This window comes from Balaenoptera borealis (genome assembly GCF_965194805.1).
Source record: "Balaenoptera borealis genome assembly, chromosome: 11".
NCBI lineage: Eukaryota > Metazoa > Chordata > Mammalia > Artiodactyla > Balaenopteridae > Balaenoptera > Balaenoptera borealis.
In genome coordinates this window covers 109,010,368-109,033,109 of record NC_138868.1, presented here as the reverse complement: position 1 = coordinate 109,033,109, position 22,742 = coordinate 109,010,368, and the positions used below count along the sequence as shown (strand labels likewise).

Genomic DNA, 22,742 nt, shown 5'->3' with positions numbered 1-22,742 from the left:
TCAGGGCTGTGCCTCTGAGGTGGGAGAGCCAACTTCAGGACACTGGTCCACAAGAGACCTCCCAGCTCCACATAATACCAAACAGCAAAAATCTCTCAGAGATCTCCATCTCAACATCAAGACCCAGCTTCGCTCAACAACCAGCAAGCTACAGTGCTGGACACCCTATGCCAAACAACTAGCAAGACAGGAACACAGCCCCATCCATTAGCAGAGAGGCTGCCTAAAATCATAATAAGGCCACAGACACCCAAAAACACACCACCAGACGTGGACGTGCCCACCAGAAAGACAAGATCCAGCCTCATCCACCAGAACACAGGCACTAGTCCCCTCCACCAGGAAGCCTACACAACCCACTGAACCAACCTTAGCCACTGGGGGCAGATACCAAAAACAACGGGAACTACAAACCTGCAGCCTGTGAAAAGGAGACCTGAAACACAGTAAGATAAGCAAAATGAGACGACAGAAAAACACACAGCAGATGAAGGAGCAGGGTCAAAACACACCAGACCTAACAAATAAAGAGGAAATAGGTAGTCTACCTGAAAAAGAATTCAGAATAATGATAGTAAGGATGATCCAAAATCTTGGAAATAGAATAGACAAAATGCAAGAAACATTTAACAAGGACGTAGAAGAACTAAAGAGGAACCAAGCAACGATGAAAAACACAATTAATGAAATTAAAAATACTCTAGATGGGATCAATAGCAGAATAACTGAGGCAGAAGAAAGGATAAGTGACCTGGAAGATAAAATGGTGGAAATAACTACTGCAGAGCAGGATAAAGAAAAAAGAATGAAAAGAACTGAGGACAGTCTCAGAGACCTCTGGGACAACATTAAATGCACCAACATTTGAATTATAGGGGTCCCAGAAGAAGAAGAGAAAAAGAAAGGGACTGAGAAAATATTTGAAGAGATTATAGTTGAAAACTTCCCTAATATGGGAAAGGAAATAGTTAATCAAGTCCTGGAAGCACAGAGAGTCCCATACAGGATAAATTCAAGGAGAAACACGCCAAGACACATATTAATCAAACTGTCAAAAATTAAATACAAAGAAAACATATTAAAAGCAGCAAGGGAAAAACAACAAATAACACATAAGGGAATCCCCATAAGGTTAACATCTGATCTTTCAGCAGAAACTCTGCAAGCCAGAAGGGAGTGGCAGGATATACTTAAAGTGATGAAGGAGAAAAACCTAAAACCAAGGTTACTCTACCCAGCAAGGATCTCATTCAGATTTGATGGAGAAATTAAAACCTTTACAGACAAGCAAAAGCTGAGAGAGTTCAGCACCACCAAACCAGCTTTACAACAAATGCTAAAGGAACTTCTCTAGGCAAGAAACACAAGAGAAGGAAAACACCTACAATAACAAACCCAAAACATTTAAGAAAATGGGAATAGGAACATACATATCGATAATTACCTTGAATGTAAATGGATTAAATGCTCCCACCAAAAGACACAGACTGGCTGAATGGATACAAAAACAAGACCCATATATATGCTGTCTACAAGAGACCCACTTCAGACCTAGAGACACATACAGACTGAAAGTGAGGGGATGGAAAAAGATATTCCATGCAAATGGAAATCAAAAGAAAGCTGGAGCAGCAATTCTCATATCAGACAAAATAGACTTTAAAATAAAGACTATTACAAGAGACAAAGAAGGACACTATATAATGATCAAGGGATCGATCCAAGAGGAAGGTATAACAATTGTAAATATTTATGCACCCAACATAGGATCACCTCAATACATAAGGCAAATACTAACAGCCATAAAAGGGGAAATCGACAGCAACACCATCATAGTAGGGGACTTTAACACCCCACTTTCACCAATGGACAGATCATCCAAAATGAAAATAAATAAGGAAACACAAGCTTTAAATGATACATTAAACAAGATGGACTTAATTGATATTTATAGGACATTCCACCCAAAAACAACAGAATACACATTTTTCTCAAGTGCTCATGGAACATTCTCCAGGATAGATCATATCTTGGGTCACAAATCAAGCCTTGGTAAATTTAAGAAAATTGAAATCGTATCAAGTATCTTTTCCGACCACAACGCTATGAGACTAGATATCAATTACAGGAAAAGATCTGTAAAAAATAAAAACACATGGAGGCTACACAATACACTACTTAATAACGAAGTGATCACTGAAGAAATCAAAGGGGAAATCAAAAAATACCTAGAAGCAAATGACAATGGAGACACGACGACCCAAAACCTATGGGACGCAGCAAAAGCAGTGCTAAGAGGGAAGTTTATAGCAATACAAGCCTACCTCAAGAAACAGGAAACATCTCGAATAAACAACCTAACCTTGCACCTAAAGCAATTAGAGAAAGAAGAACAAAAAAACCCCAAAGCTAGCAGAAGGAAAGAAATCATAAAGATCAGGTCAGAAATAAATGAAAAAGAAATGAAGGAAACAATAGCAAAAATCAATGAAACTAAAAGCTGGTTCTTCGAGAAGATAAACAAAATTGACAAACCATTAGCCAGACTCATCAAGAGAAAAAGGGAGAAAACTCAAATCAATAGAATTAGAAATGAAAAAGGAGAAGTAACCACTGACACTGCAGAAATACAAACGATCATGAGAGATTACTACAAGCAACTCTATGCCAATAAAATGGACAACTTGGAAGCAATGGACAGATTCTTAGAAATGCACGACCTACCGAGACTGAACTAGGAAGAAATAGAAAATATGAACAGACCAATCACAAGCACTGAAATTGAAACTGTGATTAAAAATCTTCCAACAAACAAAAGCCCAGGACCAGATGGCTTCACTGGCGAATTCTATCAAACATTTAGAGAAGAGCTAACACCTATCCTTCTCAAACTCTTCCAAAATATTGCAGAGGGAGGAACACTTCCCAATTCATTCTACGAGGCCACCATCACCCTGATACCAAAACCAGACAAAGATGTCACAAAGAAAGAAAACTACAGGCCAATATCACTGATGAACATAGATGCAAAAATCCTCAACAAAATACTAGCAAACAGAATCCAACAGCATATTAAAAGGATTATACACCATGATCAAGTGGGGTTTATTCCAGGAATGCAAGGATTCTTCAATATTCGCAAATCAATCAACGTGATACATCACATTAACAAACTGAAGGAGAAAAACCATATGATCATCTCAATAGATGCAGAGAAAGCTTTCGACAAAATTCAACACCCATTTATGATAAAAGCCCTGTAGAAAGTAGGCATAGAGGGAACTTTCCTCAACATAATAAAGGCCACATATGACAAACCCACAGCCAGCATTGTCCTCAATGGTGAAAAACTGAAACCATTTCCACTAAGATCAGGAACAAGACAAGGTTGCCCACTCTCACCACTATTATTCAACATAGTTTTGGAAGTGTTAGCCACAGCAATCAGAGAAGAAAAAGAAATAAAAGGAATCCAAATTGGAAAAGAATAAAACTTTCACTGTTTGCAGATGACATGACACTATACATAGGGAATCCTAAAGATGCTACCAGAAAACTACTAGAGCTAATCAATGAATTTGGTAAAGTAGCAGGATACAAAATTAATGCACAGAAATCTCTTGCATTCCTATACACTAATGATGAAAAATCTGAAAGAGAAATTAAGGAAACCCTCCCATTTACCATTGCAACAAAAGGAATAAAATACCTAGGAATAAAACTACCTAAGCAGACAAAATACCTGTATGCAGAAAACTATAGGACACTGATGAAAGAAATTAAAGATGATACAAGCAGATGGAGAGATATACCATGTTCCTGGACTGGAAGAATCAACATTATGAAAATGACTATACTACCCAAAGCAAACAGATTCAAGGCAATCCTTATCAAACTACCAATGGCATTTTTCACAGAACTAGAACAAAAAATTTCACAATTTGTATGGAAACACAAAAGACCCCGAATAGCCAAAGCAAACTTGAGAAAGAAAAATGGAGCTGGAGGAATCAGGCTCCCTGACTTCAGACTCTACTACAAAGCTACAGTAATCAAGACAGTATGGTACTGGCACCAAAACAGAAATATAGATGAATGGAATAGGTTAGAAAGCCCAGAGATAAACCTACGCACATAAGGTCACCTTTTCTTTTATAAAGGAGGCATGAATATGCAATGGAGAAAAGACAGCCTCTTCAATAAGTGTTGCTGGGAAAACTGGACAGCTACATGTAAAAGAACGAAATTAGAACACTCCCTAACACCACACACAAAAATAAACTCAAAATGGATTAAAGACCTAAATGTAAGGCCAGACACTATAAATCTCTTAGAGGAAAACTTAGGCAGAACACTCTATGACATAAATCATAGCAAGATCCTTTTTGACCCATCTCCTAGGGAAATGGAAATAAAAACAAAAATAAACAAATGAAACTTGTTTCTAATGAAACTTCAAAGCTTTTGCACAGCAAAGGAAAACATATACAAGACAAAAAGACAACCCTCAGAATGCGAGAAAATATTTGCAAATGAAGCAACTGACAAAGGATTAATCTCCAAAATATACAAGAAGCTCATGCAGCTCAATATCAAAAAAGCAAACAACCCAATCCAAAAATGGGCAGAAGACCTAAATAGACATTTCTCCAAAAAGGATATACAGATTGCCAACAAACACATGAAAGGATGATCAGCATCAGTATGCATTAGAAAAATGTAAATCAAAACTACAATGAGGTATCACCTCACTCTTGTCAGAATGGCCATCATCAAAAAATCTACAAACGATAAATGCTGGAGAGGGTGTGGTAAAAGGGAACCCTCTTGCACTGTCAGTGGGAATGTAAATTGATACAGCCACTATGGAGAACAGTATGGAGTTTCCTTAAAAAACTAAAAAATAGAACTACCATATGACTGAGCAATCCCACTACTGGGCATATACCCTGAGAAAACCATAATTCAGAAAGAGTCATGTACCACAATATTCACTGCAGCACTATTTACAATAGCCAGGACATGGATGCAACCTAAGTGTCCACTGACAGATGAATGGATAAAGAAGATGTGGCACATATATACAATGGAATATTACTCAGCCATAAAAAGAAATGAAATTGAGTTATTTGTAGTGAGGTGGATGGACCTAGAGTCTGTCATACAGAGTGAAGTAAGTCAGAAAAAGAAAAACAAATACCATATGCTAACACATATATATGGAGTCTAAAAAAAAAATGATTCTGAAGAACCTAGGGGCAGGACAGGAATAAAGACACAGATGTAGAGAATGGACTTGAGGACATGGGGAGGGGGAAGGGTAGCTGAGATGAAGTGAGAGAGTGGCATTGCATTAACATATATACACTACCAAATGTAAAATAGGTAGCTAGTGGGAAGCAGCCGCATAACACAGGGAGATCAGCTCCGTGCTTTGTGACCACCTAGAGGGGTGGGATAGGGAGGGTGGGAGGGAGATGCAAGAGGGAGGGGATATGGGGATCTATGTATCCATATGGCTGATTCACTTTGTTATACAGCAGCAACTAACACAACAGTGTAAAGCAGTTATACTCCAATAAAGATGTTAAAAAAAAAAAAAGATGACTTTCTTCTGGCCTCAGCTAATTGTTGCCAATGCGATTGCCAATAGCAGCATCTTTCGAGGAAAAGAGAGCCTCCTACTCTGGTTGAGTGGGAAGGCATAGGAGTATGTATGTGCCAGGCCGTATATACTTTTAGGATTACGTTCTGATAAAGTCGTATTCAGCTCCCAAATACTCTGTCTTCAATACCAAGGGTTACCCAATTTATAGGTAGTCCAAGATATCCCCAAAAAGCATGATAATAATCTTTTTTATCTGATCTGTGTAAGATTAGCTACCAATTACATAGGTCTCTCAATAACCCCCAAGAATAACTTGGAAACCATCTCGCCCAGCTGTGCAACTTGCTGTCATTTTGGCTTCTCTGCTTGACAACCCTGGCCTTGACTTTTTAATAAAACTCTTGATAAACTATTTGTCAATAGTGCGCCCATCTGGAAAACATCTGAAATATGCCTTATAGGGAAGCTCTAAAATGACTGTTTTTTAGATGCCGTATATGCGCGTTAGCATACGGTATTTTTCTCTTTCTGACGTACTTCACTCTGTATGACAGACTCTAGGTCCATCCACCTCAGTACAAATAACTCAATTTCATTCCTTTTTATGGCTGAATAATAGTCCATTGTATACATGTGCCACATTTTCTTTATCCATTCATCTATCGATGGACATTTAGGTTGCTTCCATGTCCTGGCTATTGTAAATAGTGCTGCAGTGAACATTGTGGTACATGTATCTTTCAAAAAAATGGTGCTGATGAACCTAGTGGCAGGGCAGGAATAAAGACACAGACATAGAGAACGGACTTGAGGACGCAGGGGGGAAGGAGAAGCTGGGACGAAGTAAGTGAGAGAGTAGCATTGACATACATACACTACCAAATGTAGAATAGGTAGCTAGTGGGAAGTTGCTGCATAGCACAGGGAGATCAGCTTGATGCTTTGTGACAACCTAGAGGAGTGGGATAGGGAGGGGGGGAGGGACGCTCAAGAGGTAGGGGATGGGGGATATATTTATACATATAGCTGATTTGCTTTGTTGTACAGCAGAAACTAACACAACATTGTAAAGCAATTATACTCCAATAAAGATATTAAAAAATACATAAATAAAATAAAATGGCTGTTTATCCAGTGTGTGGCTCCTTTTAGAGACAGCCCAACAAAGTACCCTGATTGGTTGTCCAGAAAGGTACTTTCTAAAATGCCTCTGATGTTTTGTCCATTCCTTCACTATTAAGTCCCTGAGTATTCATTTCACACCCTGATAATTTTCAGTCCTACCTGCTTTACAGTGTTGCAGAACTAAAGACAAAGTGGAACAGAGATATTTATTCTTTCGTCTACAACTTGAGTGGCTGCTCAATGTCTCTGTCAGTAGAGGAATCCCTAGAGTCATGCTTCAAGCTTCAATTACTGGGCTTCAATTAGAACTCCTGCACACACACACACCACACCCTCACCCAGGAATATTCCTCCTCTGTTCCTCACAGCTGCAAGCCTTCCAGGACATACACCATCAATGTTTGTAAACCACTGTTTAAAAACAAACAAAAAAAACCCAAAAAAACTAAAACAACAAAAAAACCCACTGTTAATGTAGAGAAAAATGAGTATATGTTGAATTCATACTTACTATAATCATTTTAAGTTTTTATTAAAAATTATTTTGTTAAATGCTGGAGAGGGTATGGAGAAAAGGGAACCCTCTTACACTGTTGGTGGGAATGTAAACTGATACAGCCACTATGGAGAACAGTATGGAGGTCCCTTAAAAAACTAAAAATAGAATTACCATTTGACTCAGCAATCCCACTACTGGGCATATACCCTGAGAAAACCATAATTCAAAAAGACACATGCACCCCAATGTTCACTGCAGTATTATTTACAATAGCCAGGACATGGAAGCAACCTAAATGTCTGTTGACAGATGAATGGATAAAGAAGATGTGGTACATATATACAATGGAATATTACTCAGCCATAAAAAGGAATTAAATTGGGTCATTTGTAGAGACGTGGATGGACCTAGAGACTGTCATACAGAGTGAAATACATCAGAAAGAGAAAAACAAATATCGTATATTAACGCATATGTGTGGAATCTACAAAAATGGTACAGAAGAAACTGTTTGCAAAGCAGAAATAGAGACACAGATGTAGAGAACAAACATATGGACACCAAGTGGGGAAGGGGGTGGGTCGGATGAATTGGGAGATTGGGATTGACATATATACACTAATAAGTATAAAACATATAACTAATGAGAACCTGCTGTATAGCACAGGGAACTTTACTCAGTGCTCTTTGGTGACCTAAATGAGAAGGAAATTTTAAAAAGAGGGGATATATGTAAACATACAGCTGATTCACTTCACTGTACAGCAGAAACTAACACAACATTGTAAAGCAACTATATACCAATTTTAAAAAATCTATACCCCAATTTAAAAAAATTATTTTGTTCAACAAAATAATTACATTCCCGCCATGTAATAAAACTGGCCAGTAGTGTACAGACAAACATTTTGGTCAACTCATTTTAGTGAATATTATCAATTCCTCATTAAAAAGACCCTCATATTATAACTACTATTTCTGTACAATCTCATCATATTCAGTGAAAATAGCCTTTAAAACTGAAGACAAAATAAAACCTATTTCAGGCAAACAAAAGCTGAAAGAATTTACTACCAGTATATCAGTCCTACAAGGAATATTGAAAGAAGTTATTTGGGCAGAAGAAAAATTGCAACAGATGGAACTATAGATCTACACAAAGAAATAAAAAGTATTTTAAAATATTAATATTTCCTTTTTTCCTCATCTTTTAATTTCTCAAAAGACAAATGAATGTTCAAAGCAAAAAAAATAGTAACATATTATGGGATTTTATAATATATGTATACGTAAAATGTACAATCCAAATAGCACAAAGGATGAACAGGAAAATGTAAGTGTTTGTTGTAAGGATCTTACATTATATAAGAAATGATGTAATATTGTTTCAGAACAGTCTATGATAAGTTAAGGGCATATTATAAACCCTAGAACAACCACTAAAAACTAAAAATTAAATTAAATTAAATAAAACAAAAGATGTAACTAATTAGCCAGTAGTGGACATAAAACGGAATCATAGAAAATCCTTAATTAATCCAAAAAAGCCACAGAAAATGATGACATAAGATCAAAGAGCACATGAAACAAAAGGAAAACCAGTAGCAACATGGTAGACTTAAATCCAACTATATCAATAATCACATTAAATATAAATGGTCTAAATGCGTCAAATAAAAGGCAGAAATTGTCAGACTGAATACATGTGCAAGACTCAACTATGTCTTGTCTACAAGAAACCTCTTTAAATATGAAGACACAGGTATGTATAAAAAAATACGTTAAGCAAACATTAACAATAAGAAAGCTGGAGAGACTGTTAATTTCAGATAATGTAGACTCCAGAACATGTGATATCACCGGGAATAAAGAGGGACATTTCAAAATAAAGAGCTAAAGAATTACAAATTTTCAAATCCAGCCCAATTAAAGAGAACTGCCTTATGGGCCTGCCACTATCAAGCAACACAACTGAATAGAGTTGAGCCCCATTTACGCTGGTTTGGACCAAATTTAAAGGACTTGAAAGTGGACTACATACTCCTTTCCTCTTCTATTTGCAACATACATATCTATGTTTGATCCTCTTTATCTAAGTCTGGGAGGACTGCCATTTACCCAACTCAAGTTCCTTTTTCTCCTCTTTTTTATTTCAATTGCAACCTCAGTCCAAGTAGTAGTTTAATATCTTGAATTCCATGTTGTCCTGCATTCCTTCTATGTCTGCACCTGTGGAAGAACCTGCAACTTGTCCACCAATATCATTTGACCCTTCTTCCTTCAATAACAGAATTCCTGGTTCTTACCTGGGAACATTGGTACCCAGCTGAAGGCTGGTTTCCCAGCCTTGCCTGGCTGTGTGGCCATGTGACTGAGGGCTGCCACTTCCTAGTTGTGCCTTAAAAGGAAAGGGGTGTGTGTGTGTGTCCTAAGTTTCTGTCCACCTGTCTGCTGGCTGAGAAGCACTTTTAATAAAAAGTCTGAGATTTTTAATTCTCATTTAAGCATTGCACTGAGTGGGTCTCTGTAATAGCAGCTTAGAATAAATCTCAACTAATATAGTACCTCTTTAATTTTCTTTGCCCAAGAAAATTTGGTAACTTTGCATGGTATCTCAAATTTCTTATGCAAGCCCTGTGTTATCCCGATTTAAAGCAAACAATTAGAAAGTGCTATCACTTTTTAACTGGGGACAGGGACTTTGAAAAGAGTATCCAATCCCTACTTTAATGCTTGCTAACTTTGTCTATGATAGAATCAACGTATTTCTTATAAAACAGGGCAGTTGATTGATAGTCTTTAAGAAAGTAGAGAAGTTCTATGGATAAATAGTAAATGCAGTTTTTCAGCAAGGGAAAACAATACACATATACAGATTCAAGTGTCAACCTGTGTGGCATGGGATATGCCCTCACCCTTCCAAACATCTGCTGGTGTCTAATCAATGGAAAGAAGAATAAGCTTGCCTGCTCACTGTACTGCATAGGATTTCCTAATCACCTAATCATTTGCCTGATCCTAAACCAGCTTTTTCTGGGCTGCAGGCTTCCTGGGCTCTCAGTTTCAGCTGCTCCTATTTCCAGCACTTTCCATTTGTTCTCAGGATTTACCTTTCAGTGGTCCTCATGGGGACACGGCTCCCCTCCAGTCTCTGGATGTTAGGATTAGAATGATTAACGTGAAGAATTGGGTTTCAGAATATTCCACAAAGCTGGTTCGAGTTCCTGCTGTAGCGTTATTTGAATCCTTCCAAATAGCCAGTGGTGTGTCCTATCCAGCCTCTCAGCCCCTATGTAGGCCTGGCCCTATCTAACCTCTGAAAAATCTCTTCTCAAGATAAACACTGTCTCAGAATTAAAACCAAGATTCTCAGGAGGGACTGCTTAGCTCCAACATGTTGCCTTACTTAACTTAAGCCATCCCTGGATGGAGAATAATAACCAGGGTTGTGTGGAGACCCATCACTTTGCCTTCTATAAAGCTGCTTTATCAGGAACAAGCCCCAGGGTGGCGTTACTTAATAGCAGAGATGCAGAGAGAGAAAGTGAGTTCATGATAAACTGACGCTGCACCTGGCTTCCTACAAGCAGTTGCAAGACAAGTAAAAGTCCTCTAATCTCACCAAGCAGCCAGATTGATTCTGGTCATTAATAGTTTCTGGTCATTAATGGAGGAGTGAGAAAGAAAGTGGGAAAATGAGTGCATCATTGGTATCTACACCCTTAATAGAGATCAAGGAGCTCTTTCAAAGCTGCTCACAGCTCTGTAAGCACACTGAGCCAGAGCGCCTGGTCCCTGGCCTGGAGCCAGGATCAACATCCAAGACCACAAGGAAGATGAAGGACCTCAGATAGGAAACCACGTGTCTTAGATTTGTCTACAAAGCACTCAAAACTCCAAATAAAGAAGAAAATCTGAGTTATCTACCCAGATATTTTGTTCACATTTATCACATAGCCTTCCATCCAAATATTTGGCACCATATAAACACATAGAGGTGACCCAAAGTTACCTACCAGCCAAAGAAGAAAAACTGGAAATGTGCCTGCAAAGGACATGAAATAACATTAAGTCAATTTGATTTGAGGTGTAGGTGCTTCTAACTCAGCTCGGAATTGGTAGAGGTCAAGCACATCTATCTAGCCTAGACAGTCCCCTGAATCTCTCTTTATTCCTGTACCTGTTATTGAATATGCTAATGGTCTGAAAAAGTGAAGGACTCACCAAAAAGTGCATATTTTTGGTGCAGATATCTTGTTGTTTTATAGAACATGTTATTTAAGGTTGTATACGAATTGATTCGATAGTAAAATACATGGAAATGGGCAGGTTTGCTTAGAGGAATAATAATCTTATAAAAAAATAACCAACTCTCAATATATTGAGTTTTAATATTAATTTTTATAGAGTATAGTGCTTTCTTTAAACCTTCACAGCTATTTTCTGTTAGCGTGTGGTTCAGCCGAAGGCAAGCAAGGTGCTTTTCAGAGAGGCTTAGTTACAATTTCACAGCAACATTCTACCAGGCAACACTTTCCCTGAGCTCCATTTCCTTCTCCGTGGCCCAAGGTAACTTATGAGATTCCTTCATCAACTGCACAAATAGGTATTGACTATCTATTATAGACTAGACATTGAACTATTATTAGTGATATAATACATGCTCATATAAGCATGGTCCTTCATCTCAAATGACCCAAGACATGTCATGGGGGTTGGGATGTGTGCTCTGGGGGGACCCAGGAAGTGGCAATCACCCAGACTTAAAAGGGGGGGCTAATAGAATGTAGATGAGTTGGGCTTACCCTGGGAAAGAGAAGGATATTATTCCATCAGGACCAACAGCTGAGGTGACCCTGAGGGGATAGAGCGTGGTAGGTTTGAAGAACTCAAAGAAGTACAGCAGGAATTTAGTGAGGAAGTCAGGGAGTAGCAGGACATGAGGCCAGGTGTGCACAGAGGGGAACGATGCTGCAAAACCCATAAGGAATGTACGGGTGGATTCCTTATGTGGATTTAGATCATCCTAGAGACTTCTTCATAGAGAATTGACAGATTTGGGTTTAGGAAAGATCATTTTGACTGATTGCGGCATCCATAGTGGGTGGGATAAGAACGAGAAGGTGAGGAGGGCTGTTAGGGAGATATTGTAGTAATCATGAAAATAAGCAATGTATGGGGCTAGGTGCACACAGCCTGCATCTTTTGCTGCCCATCCCCCAACCCCAGTATTCCTACAGCTTAGGGCCCAGCCCAGTGAATGAACCCTGGCATCAGACCCTTCCATACTCCCACTCTCTAGACTTTGTTCACGAAACAGCAATTTTGCTCAGTCATAAAAAGGTAAAGACAGTAATAACAACTGTGAAACTAAACCAGGTACATTCTAAATCTCATGTGAAGTAGACACAATTTTTTCCTTGTAGAGAGGAAAGTTTGAGATAAATAGCAGAGAACTGGTAAATAATTCAGCCTATGACCTTGATGCTTATTGATTCCTGCAGCTGTTTATCTTTCTCTAGGCTACCCAGGGGAAAAAAAAACCCTCCAAAAAACAATTATCACTTAATTATAAAATTGCTTGGTTTGGGAAAGCCTTCTGGTTGGTTGCTGAGCACTCCAAGGGGGTAAGTTGATCTCTATAAACCACCCAGCCTGACTGAAGCTGCTGCTTAAAATTCCCAACCACCACTTCATTACTTTCTGGTGTGGATGAAAAACAAAAAAAGCAGACGCACATTGTCTTCTCAGTTTCAGATGCTTAGGATGTTTAGCCAATCAGATGACTTAATGGCTGGCGATTTCTCACCTCGGGATTTGAACACCGATGGATTCCAGCCATGGGGGCACCAGATGTGGTCCACGGTGAGCTCGTGATACATGCTGGTAGCAGTGGTGGTGGTCGGGATGGTGCTGGTTATAGTTGCTGTGGTTGCTGGGGATACAGTAATACTTCAGATTGGGCTGGAAAAGGGAAAAGGGAAAGGACAAAAATTTTTGTTTACACAGAAATAATTTCTTCTTCAACCTCAGTTTGGATGAAAGGTAGGGCCCTAAAGCCAGCCCTGGTTCTCCCCAGTCCTTTCTTGGGGGGCAGAATTTCTCACCACTAGTGTCAACAGCCACCCTGAATAGGAGGCTTGGCCATGTCCGTGGGGAGGTTGAGAGGTTCAGCCAGCTGGGATATTGGAGTCAGAGCTGATAAACCCTTAGCCCAGCTTGCCCTATTCCTTTATATTTATTATCTTATCCCAGTGATCATTAAAATTTCTTGACTAGCAAACAAACAACCCTCTTAAAAATGGCCAAAGGACATGAATAGAAGATACACAGATGGCCAAAAATCACATGAAAAGGTAGTCAACATCACTAATCATTAAAAACATGCAAATCAAAACCACGAGACATACCTCACACCCAATGGGATGACTACTATAAAAGAAAGTCAAACCAAACAAACAAAGAAACAAAAACATAAAATAGAAGTGTTGGCAAAGGTGTGGAGGAATTGGAACTCTTGTGCCTTATATGTGGGAATGTAAAGTGGTGTAGTTACTATGAAAAATAGTATGAAGGTTTCTCAAGAAATTGAAAATATAATCACCATATTTTCCATTCAGCAATTCTACTTCTGGACAAGAATTGAAGATGGGGTCTCAAACAGATATTCGTACACCTGTGTTCAAAGCAGCGTTATTCACAATAGCCAAAAGAAGGAAGCAACCCAGGTGTCCACTGATGGATGCATGGATAAATATATATAATGGAATATTATCCAGTGTTACAGAAGAAAGAAATTCTGGCACATATAACATGGACAAACCTTGGGGACATTATGCTAAGTGAAGAAAATCTGTCACAAAAAGATAAATACTGTATGATTCCATTTATCAGAGATCCCCAGGGTCATCAAATTCATAGAGACAGAAAGTAGAATGGTGGTTGCCAGGGGCTGGGGGGAGGGGGAATGGGGGAATTCTTGTTTAATGGGCAGGGTTTCCATTTTGTAAGATGAACAGACGTCTGGAGATGGGTTACACAACAATGTGAATGCACTTAACACTCAACTGTACACTTAAAAATGGTTAAGATGTTATTCTATGTTATGTGTATTTTACCACAATTACAACTTTTTACAGAACGCGTGGCTAGCTTCTGGAAATGCGTCATGGTCAGCAGGACAGACAGAACTGTGGAGCCCTATCTTGGCTCCTCTTCCAAGTGTTGACTTCCAGGAAGAACTCAAACAAAACTCCTAACTGCTCTCATGGTCCCCCTGTTTCTAAAACGTGATGGGCAATAGTACCTATTTCTTACCTCATTGAGGGGTGGCGATTGGGAGAGGGCATTTAGAGCAAGAAAGCTGTCCAATGCGTCCTAGAGACCAGCCTCCTGCCTCTGCCTGAACCGTGATGGGATAGAGCGGTTCACACATCCCTGCTGGCAAAGGTGCCCGAGTACCTGTTTCTGTGGAAACCATCCCATTGCTTTCTGTGGCACTTGGCACACACATAACCACACAGCATCATGTATAACCACCCAGCGTCCTGGGGAGGGCTGCCGCTCTCCTGCCTGGTAACTGTGGGACGGAGATCTGGGGGGGGGACTTGAGTCCACATCCTGTGACCTCGAGCCCAGAGCATGTGCTGTGCTCTCCACCTCCCACCTTCCCTTGTGATCGTTCCCGACGTGTGGAACGCCATGAGGTCTTTCTGCTATCCTTCCTTCACTCCTGCCCTCCCCCAGGCCTCCCCTTCTCTGAGCCTCTCATGGAATCATTCCAGCACCCCCTCTGACACCTCCTCCCTCCTGTCCCTTAAACCCCACCCCCGCCCCTCACGAACTCACTGGCTTCCTTGCAGCTCTTCAGACCCAGATGGCACATCCCACATCTGGGGCCAGGCCCTGATGCTTCCTCTCCTGGGATGATGTCTGGGTGACTTATCTACCCCCCACATACACACACCTGAAATTCTAGTCCATCCCTCCCACCTTCTCTGCAGATAGGGGCCCTTGTTTACCCTACTTGTCACCATCTGGTGTGCTTTTCATCTGTCTCTGCCCAGGAGAAGGTAAGCTCCATGAGGTGGAGGATTTGTCTTTCTCATCATTGGGCCTAAGAGTCTGGTGCACAGTAGGGGATCAAAAATATTTTTGAAGGAGTGAATGAACTCCTACCATGTACACAGAGTCCAATATGAAGCTGTGTATAACTTTGTGTGGTTGATGACATACTCTGAGAAACAATAGCTCTGCGGAGTGTTCATAGTCGTTATGCAGAAAAAAAGTGTTGCTCTACCCATCTAATCTGGCAAAAACTCAGCTACATCAGATCAAACACATTTTTTTTCCCTTTAGGACTTCTGAGGTTACATCGATGTGCCCCGCAGAGCTCCAGTGGGTGGCGTCACACGCGTTGTTCTCCGAGCAGTTTGCCCACCGAGTCAGCTCTGCAGGGGCAGGTGCACACACTCTTGGAAATGCTGTGCCGTGTTACTGAGTTCTGCCTCTTCTCCCTGTTCCTTCTTCCTTCCTGGGCTCAAGTTCTCGACTTCTTTACGGTTCAGAACGGGGGTCTGGCTCTAAAGCTTGTTCTCATGGTAGGATTTTATCCTCACAGAGCCACTCTTGGTATATTTTATTCCCGTTCACTTGAAGGTCTCTGTGCCATAGGAGCACTGGTTATGTCCCCATCAACACACTCATTCTACCTGATGATCCGGAAAATTACTAAAAAGTGGAGGGAGGGTGGGCCTGAGCTTCACAAAAATGAAAACCTGCAAACTCAACGTAGCCCCCTGCCCTGTGTGCCACCTACAGCGTGAAGCAGGAGTTGGTAGGAAAAGTGACCCAGAGCCACGTGGGGGTCAGATTAGGATTTCTGCTCCACCCTCTGATGAGCAGGGAGACCACTGGAGATGCTGGCAGACCCACGCCTGGGGACTGGGCTATGGACCCACAGAAGCACGACGGCCGCACGCTCACACCTCAGAGCCAGAGCAGACATCCATGCTCCCTGCCCCAGGAGGACGTGGGGCCTGACTTGGCCCCCATCCCCACCAGCCCCTCACAGTGGTCAGCTGCAAGCCTACTAGATGGCAGCCTCATGTCAGCCGTGACCAAAGAGGCAGCAGCTGAGACAGACTGTGCTCCATCACCAGAAGCTGAGCGCTCGCTATGCATCTAGCACCATCAGAAGCGTTTTCATGCCTTATTCATTTGGTCTGTGTGATAACTGTGAAGTACAACCTGCATCTCTACCTTACAACCTGAGTACTGAGACTCAGAGAGCTCAAGGTCACATGGCCAGCTCTCCTGGCTGGAGGGCAGTGCCCACAACAGCACGGCAGTGTCCGAGGGAGAGTGTGAAGTGGGAGAGCAAAGCCCCAGGAGGCACTCGGTTGGCAAGCAGTGGGGGAGGGGTGAAGAAAAGAAAGCAGGGGTTGACCAGTTAGATGAGAGCACGGAACCCATCTCCAGAGGACAAGAGGCCACTAGGAACAATCTGAGGGATCACACTGATCCCTGGTGAGGAAATACCCTCCTTTTGAGGAAGGAGACAGGAAGAGAGAAGGGGGGGACAGAGTGTGTGAAGACTCTTCACGTTTCTAACTCCTTCAGTGACCCACTGACTTGTCCTTAATGTCACACACAACCCACAGTCTCAGCATCCATCTGCAGGGCCTGCGGAGGCAGAGGCAAGCTCTCTGGAATAAGGCTGATATGTAGGAAGAGTGGCATCTAAACAATCAATCATGATTTATCGGGTTCTCACAGTTGGGGCTACGGGGAACATGCAAGATGGTCTCTACCCTCAAGTGACCTACAACGGGCTTGGAGGAATGGAGGGAGAGGTCTTGCGTGGATAGCTAACAATGTAGGACAATGTATAGGAAAGGTCAGAAGTGGTCAATATTCTAGGGCTTCAGAAAGGCACAGCCAGGTATTGAAGGAAGTGGTCAGGTTGGAGGTGACACCGCTATATTTTGGGAGGGGGGTGCTCACACACAGAAAGCATGGGAGGGGGATTCGGGAGTGAGCAGACCCACCAGGCCAGGCTGAGAGCTTTCAAGGAGACAAGATGGGAAAGATGAGGTGAGGCCGATCTGTGGTGGCTTTTAATGCTGGTCTAAGATGCTTGGACTTTAACCTCTAGGCACCAAAGACTTACTAACAGGAAAGTAACAGATCATACAGTATATTTTGTGAGTTCAAAACGACTGCAGGATGCAGACAGGATGGGCCCGGGGGGAAGAGCTGGGAAGCAAACGGGGAAGTGGTTGGGGGAACCCAGTGAATGTGGAGTCTTCTCACCTGCCCTGGGTCCATTTCCCCTTCTCCTGGGAGCTGTGCCCGAATCTCCCTTTGGGAACCATTGCGCATCAGTTTCAAGCTCGGTGCTTTGGGCAGGGCTTATCCCACCCCCACTCCATTTCCAGGGACAGATATGCGACCCGGGCCTTGCCAAGCAGAAGGGCCCCCTCCCCTGGCCACACAGGGTAGTTCGAAAATAAGCCAAGTCTCAAGTTGGTCCAGGGAGAACCAGCCCTTGTCCTCCTTCAGGAACCATTGGAAATGGAGCCTGCTGTTTGTACTGGCTTTGCAAACTGAAGGCTAAAGCCCAGAGAGGCTGGAGGCTATTTTGCCAACACTGTGGAGAAGGGAGTGAAGCTGAACCAGAGGAAAGAAGAGCCATGAGACGGGAGAGATTCCAGAGGTGGCTGAGCCCTGGATTCAGCCGTGTCTGGCACATGCTCTGGAGAAAAACAGAACCAGAGTGAAGAGGCTAGAGCCTGCCAGAAGGGAAGGGAAGGAGGGGGAGGAGGGGAATTTGGATGTCTTTCTCATCTTATCCTTTTGCAAGCTCTCTTTCTAGCCTGGCTGGTCTACACTGAAGGCAGCAGAGAAGTGAGCGACGTGGCCGTCCAGGGGAAGAGCCCCCCAGGGACGGGAGAAGCGGGCAGCCCTTGTCCAGGGTGAGCGGGCACATGAGAGGAGCGGCCGGGGGGCCAGTGTGGCTGGAGCCAAGTGAGTGAGAGGGGGAGCGATGGGCCGGGGTCAGGTCGTGTAAAGCTTTGTTGTTCCTTGATGAAGGGAACCTGGCCTCCGCTCTCAGGATGAATGGCAGCCATTAGAGCCCCGAGTCAAGGAATGGCAAGAGGCAACTGATGCTTAAAAGGGTCGCTCTGGTCACCTGTGTCTGAGGGGAGGGCAGGGGCGGGAGGCAAACGGCAGAGCTGGCCAGCTGCACCCCGTCTGCTCAGCCAGGGGGATCTGAGATTCCGTCTCCAGACTCGGCAGCAGGCAGGCAGGAAGAAGCACCTGGAGCAGGACAGGGGCTACAGAAGCGATGGAGGGTAGGCTGAGCAGGGCGGCCACAGAGGAGCAGGCAGGCAGGAGAAAGCGCTGGGGGCTCAGGTCCGGCCCCGGGGGGAGGGGGGCGCTAGGAGCAGCCGTCACGCTTCCAGGGCAGGAAGGGCACGAAGCTGCGGCAGCAGGTGGAGCCGAGGCCTGGCCTGGGGGGCGGCCGCGCCAGCCACGCACTCAGCTAAGCACGGCGGCTGCCGTGTCCTCCACAGCTGCGGGGGGGAGGCTCCCGGGGGCGGGCGGAAGTCTGCACGGGGACTGTACCAGACTTCTAGAAAACTGCCCTGCTCCCCACCTGCCTTGGCCTTGTGGTCCAGCGGGGGCCGTGCCCGTCCACTCAATAGTCACCACCCAGTGACCTGAAGGCAGACACTTCCTCCCTCCACCATCATCCTCCCAACTCTTTTCTTTTCTTTCTTCTCCCCAGGAAGTACTGAAAATCAGACCAAGCTCAAATGTCCATTTGAAGGGACCTTGGCCGTCTTAGGGGGTTGGGAGGGCAGAGCTGTAAATTCCAGCTGTAAATATGAAGTCACAGCTGGTTCTGTAGCTACAGGCACATCCACCAGGGTCAGAAGGCTTCTCCTACACAGAGAAAAAGTCAGAAATTGATCTTGCTTTGAGCATTTGCCAGGCATTCTCCAAGGAGGCCACTTGATCCTCCACAAGTTTTGTCTCTGCAAAAGACAGCATCTGGGCCGGTCTCCTCCCTCCCACCCCGCACTGCTTGGCTGCTGCTGGCAGGTCGTCCTCTGTCTCTGGCTCCAGCGTTGAATTTGCACATCGCCTTCCCAGCTTCCTTGCTCACATCTGGACCCAGTCTTGTATCAGGGTTTGCCATGCAGTGGGTGCCCAATAAATGTCGAACGCTGGTGAATGAATGAGTCATTGCTCCCGACGGCCAGTGCCGTGTTCTTCATCACCACCTCACGTCTGCTCCGTCCTTCTCAGAAGAAGGCAAACCATAGCCCAGGAAGGAGTGTGAAAGACATTCTAGTCTCACAAACCCCTCACAGCTCCCGGCGCGGAGGAAGCTAGACTGTGGTCTCTCCTCTCCACGTCCCTCGGCAAGCAGAGATCTGGCTTTGCCAAAGGCTTTATGCTGACTGCTGTGGTGCTGCCGAAGTAGGCGACAGCCCCTGCATCCCAGAAAACAGGGCGGAACAAAGGCTACCGGTCTGGCCGGGAGGGGCTGGGCGTCCAGCCTCTGTTCTGCCGATGACTTCACCTCTGGGACCGCGGACACTTTCTCACATTTTGAAATCTCAGTGTTCTCATCTGTAAACGATAGATTATGTGCAACCCCTGCTGATGGCGGATTTTAGGATGGGGAGTGAAGGAGCAGCTATCACAGAGCAGATGACCGGCGGCATGCTTAGCATCTGAGAACAGTGTCCTGGCGTGGGGGACACCTGGCTCCAGTCCTGGCCCCGCCGCCGCTAACTGTGCGACATTGGATGTATCACTTAACCTTTCTGACCTTCAGATTTTCCTGTGTAAAATGGGAATAGTGATAGCACCACACTCATAGGGCTGTGAATGGGATTAAGTTAGTTAACGTACATTAATTTGACAAGGCATCAAACTACGGTAGAACCTCAATACATTAACATGCTTAGTGGGAAGTGGGAATTCCCTGGCGGTCCAGTGGTTAGGACTCCAGGCTTTCACTGCTGAGGGACCGGGTTCAATCCCTGGTTTGGGAACTAAGATCCCCCAAGCTGCGTGGTGCAGGCAAAAAAGTAAAAAAAAATAACATGCCTAGTGACCAAGATCAATAGTCTAGAGCAGGGCTATGTCTGCAGTAGAACCTTCTGAATGATCAGAGCTGCCCCGTATCTGGGCTAAAACAGTAGCCGCCAGCCACACACGGCTACCGATCAGTCTCAGTGTAGCTAATGTGACTGAGAAACTGAATTTTTTATTTTACTTAATGTTAATTATTTTAAATCTAAACACCCATTTTATTTAAATGTTATGTAGCTAGCAGCCCATGTATCAGACAGAGCAGGTCTGGACATTAAGAACTACCAGAATTTCTGAAGGAGCGGCAAGGCATGGCACATCCAGACAAAGGAATATTATCAACACTAAAAAGAAATGACCTATCAAGCGATGAGGAGACATGGGGGAACCTTAAATGCATATTGTTACTGAGGGAAAGAAGCCTGCATACTGTATGATTCCAACTGCATGACTTTCTGAAAAAGGCAAAACTATGGGGACAATAAAAAATCAGTGGTTGTCAGGGTTTGGGGGGGAAGGATGAACAGGCAGAGTCCAGTGGGTTTTCAGGGCAGTGGAACTACTTTGCACGATGCTATGATGAGGATACCTGTCATTATACGTTTGTCAAAACCCACAGAATGAGGGACACCAGAGTGAACCCTCGTGTGCAAACTGTGAATTTGGGGTGACGATGACGTGTCAGTGTAGGTCCATCAGCTGTAACAAATGCACCTCTGTAGTGGGGAAAGCGGATAGTAGGGGAGGCTTGGGTGTGGGGAGACGGGCATATGGGAAAACTCTGTATTTTCTGCTCAGTTTTGCTGTCAACCTAAAACTGCTCTAAAAAAGAAAGCCATTAAAAAAAATAAAAGAAGAGGGATGAGGAAATGCATGGAAGAAGTAGGCTCTGAAGCGAGTTCTCAGGAATGGGAAGGGCAGGGACAGCGGTGCCCGGCAGTGCTCAGGGGCTGGGAGTGGGGCAGGGGGTCAGAGAAGAGGGTTTTGAAGGGAGAAAATTGGGAGACAGGCTGCAAAGCACCTGGGGAAGACTGAATTCCAGGTTAAAGAGCCTAAAATGTATTCAGCAACCAAGTGAGTCCCTGAAGATGTTCACAGGGCTATGAGATACCAAAAAGTGTTTGAGAAATATTAATACCCCAAAGGAACATGCTATTTGGGACTTCAAGTTTCTTGAGGGTCAGGCCCATGTCTTTAAGTTAAATCTTGTGAGGCTCCTGCTATCACACCAGGAGCTCAGAAGTGCTTAAAACAATTTAATTCAAGTAAATAGATAGCTTAGCTCAGGATCATGCTGCTTTATAGGAATCTTCCATTACCAATGTGGTATCTCCCATATTGCCTGGAAAATTACAGGCTTTTAGGGACTCCTGCTTGATGGGTTTGTCTAAATGTGTCTAAACGGAGATGCACAATGTAGCCCCATCAGCACTGGGGACTCAGCATTCAGGATGCTTAAGTGTCGAGAAAAGATTTCCATTTGTGATCTCCCACAGCGCACTATGTTCAAAGGTCCCCAGATTTATTATTTCATCAACAGATCGGAGAGGGGAGTTTGTATGAGATCAAACAAACACGAGTACTGTGGGAAGGCTGGCAGGTGATAGTGTATAAATTGCCCGATGGAAAATGTCAAAAGTTGACATCAAGCGGTGGGGGATTGGGGAGCACACAGAACTGAGAACAAATGATCGTGCCTTTCTGGGAGCCAATTCTTTATACAGTCCGGCTAATGCATCGCAAGAAACTTGGGGCTCAGAAACCCACTGAGACCCAGTGAAATCCATTGACTCAGAATATATCCTTTATTAAAAAATTATAAAAAGCATCTCTTAGTTTCTACACCCCTTCTCATTTCTGGTATCTTTTCCTCTCTTTCTCTCTCTCTCTTTCATACACACACACACACACACACACACACACACACACACACACACACACACACTCCTATATGCTTTCTTTTTCTCTACCCTGCATATATCCCCTTGTTCCTTTTACATTTCATTCTTTACATCTCCTTGAGCAATCTTTCAAGGGTATTATCTCGATAGTTAGGACATCTTCCAAGGTAGCAAATTATGTACGCGTTGTCATTGCCAGAGCCTTGCAGACTCAGACTCAGTACAAGAAAGAGAGTTGCCATGTCTCCTTAACCCCTGTTCTCATGAGCGGGGCCTTAGTCCTGAATCAGTTGTTGTGTGTTTCAATAAGAGAGTAACAAGCAGTTCTGGAACATTGAGCTTGGGGTCTGAAAGAAAGTATGTTCTTTACATATATCAGCTCTCACACCCTCACCTCGCCCCCACCCAGGTGCTGCTCAATGCCGTCTCCTGGGAGCGGGCCCTTCCCAACCACCAGGACCGAAAATAACCACCTACCCTGGCTCTGTTTTAATTT

The 22,742-nt window shown here is 43.5% G+C and overlaps 1 long non-coding RNA gene across 2 annotated transcripts in view; it reads right to left on the bottom strand.

The window, feature by feature from the left end:
- Positions 1-22,742, bottom strand: part of LOC309606252 — a 371,740-nt gene that overhangs the window by 107,106 nt on the left and 241,892 nt on the right. The window contains exons 4-5 of one of the 2 annotated variants that reach the window (XR_014231717.1): positions 13,042-13,196; positions 11,249-11,277 (exon numbers count right to left, since the gene is read on the bottom strand). This is a non-coding gene — a long non-coding RNA (uncharacterized lncRNA). The remainder of the gene's footprint in view (positions 1-11,248; positions 11,278-13,041; positions 13,197-22,742) is intronic. The other variant, XR_014231716.1, reaches the window with a different exon arrangement.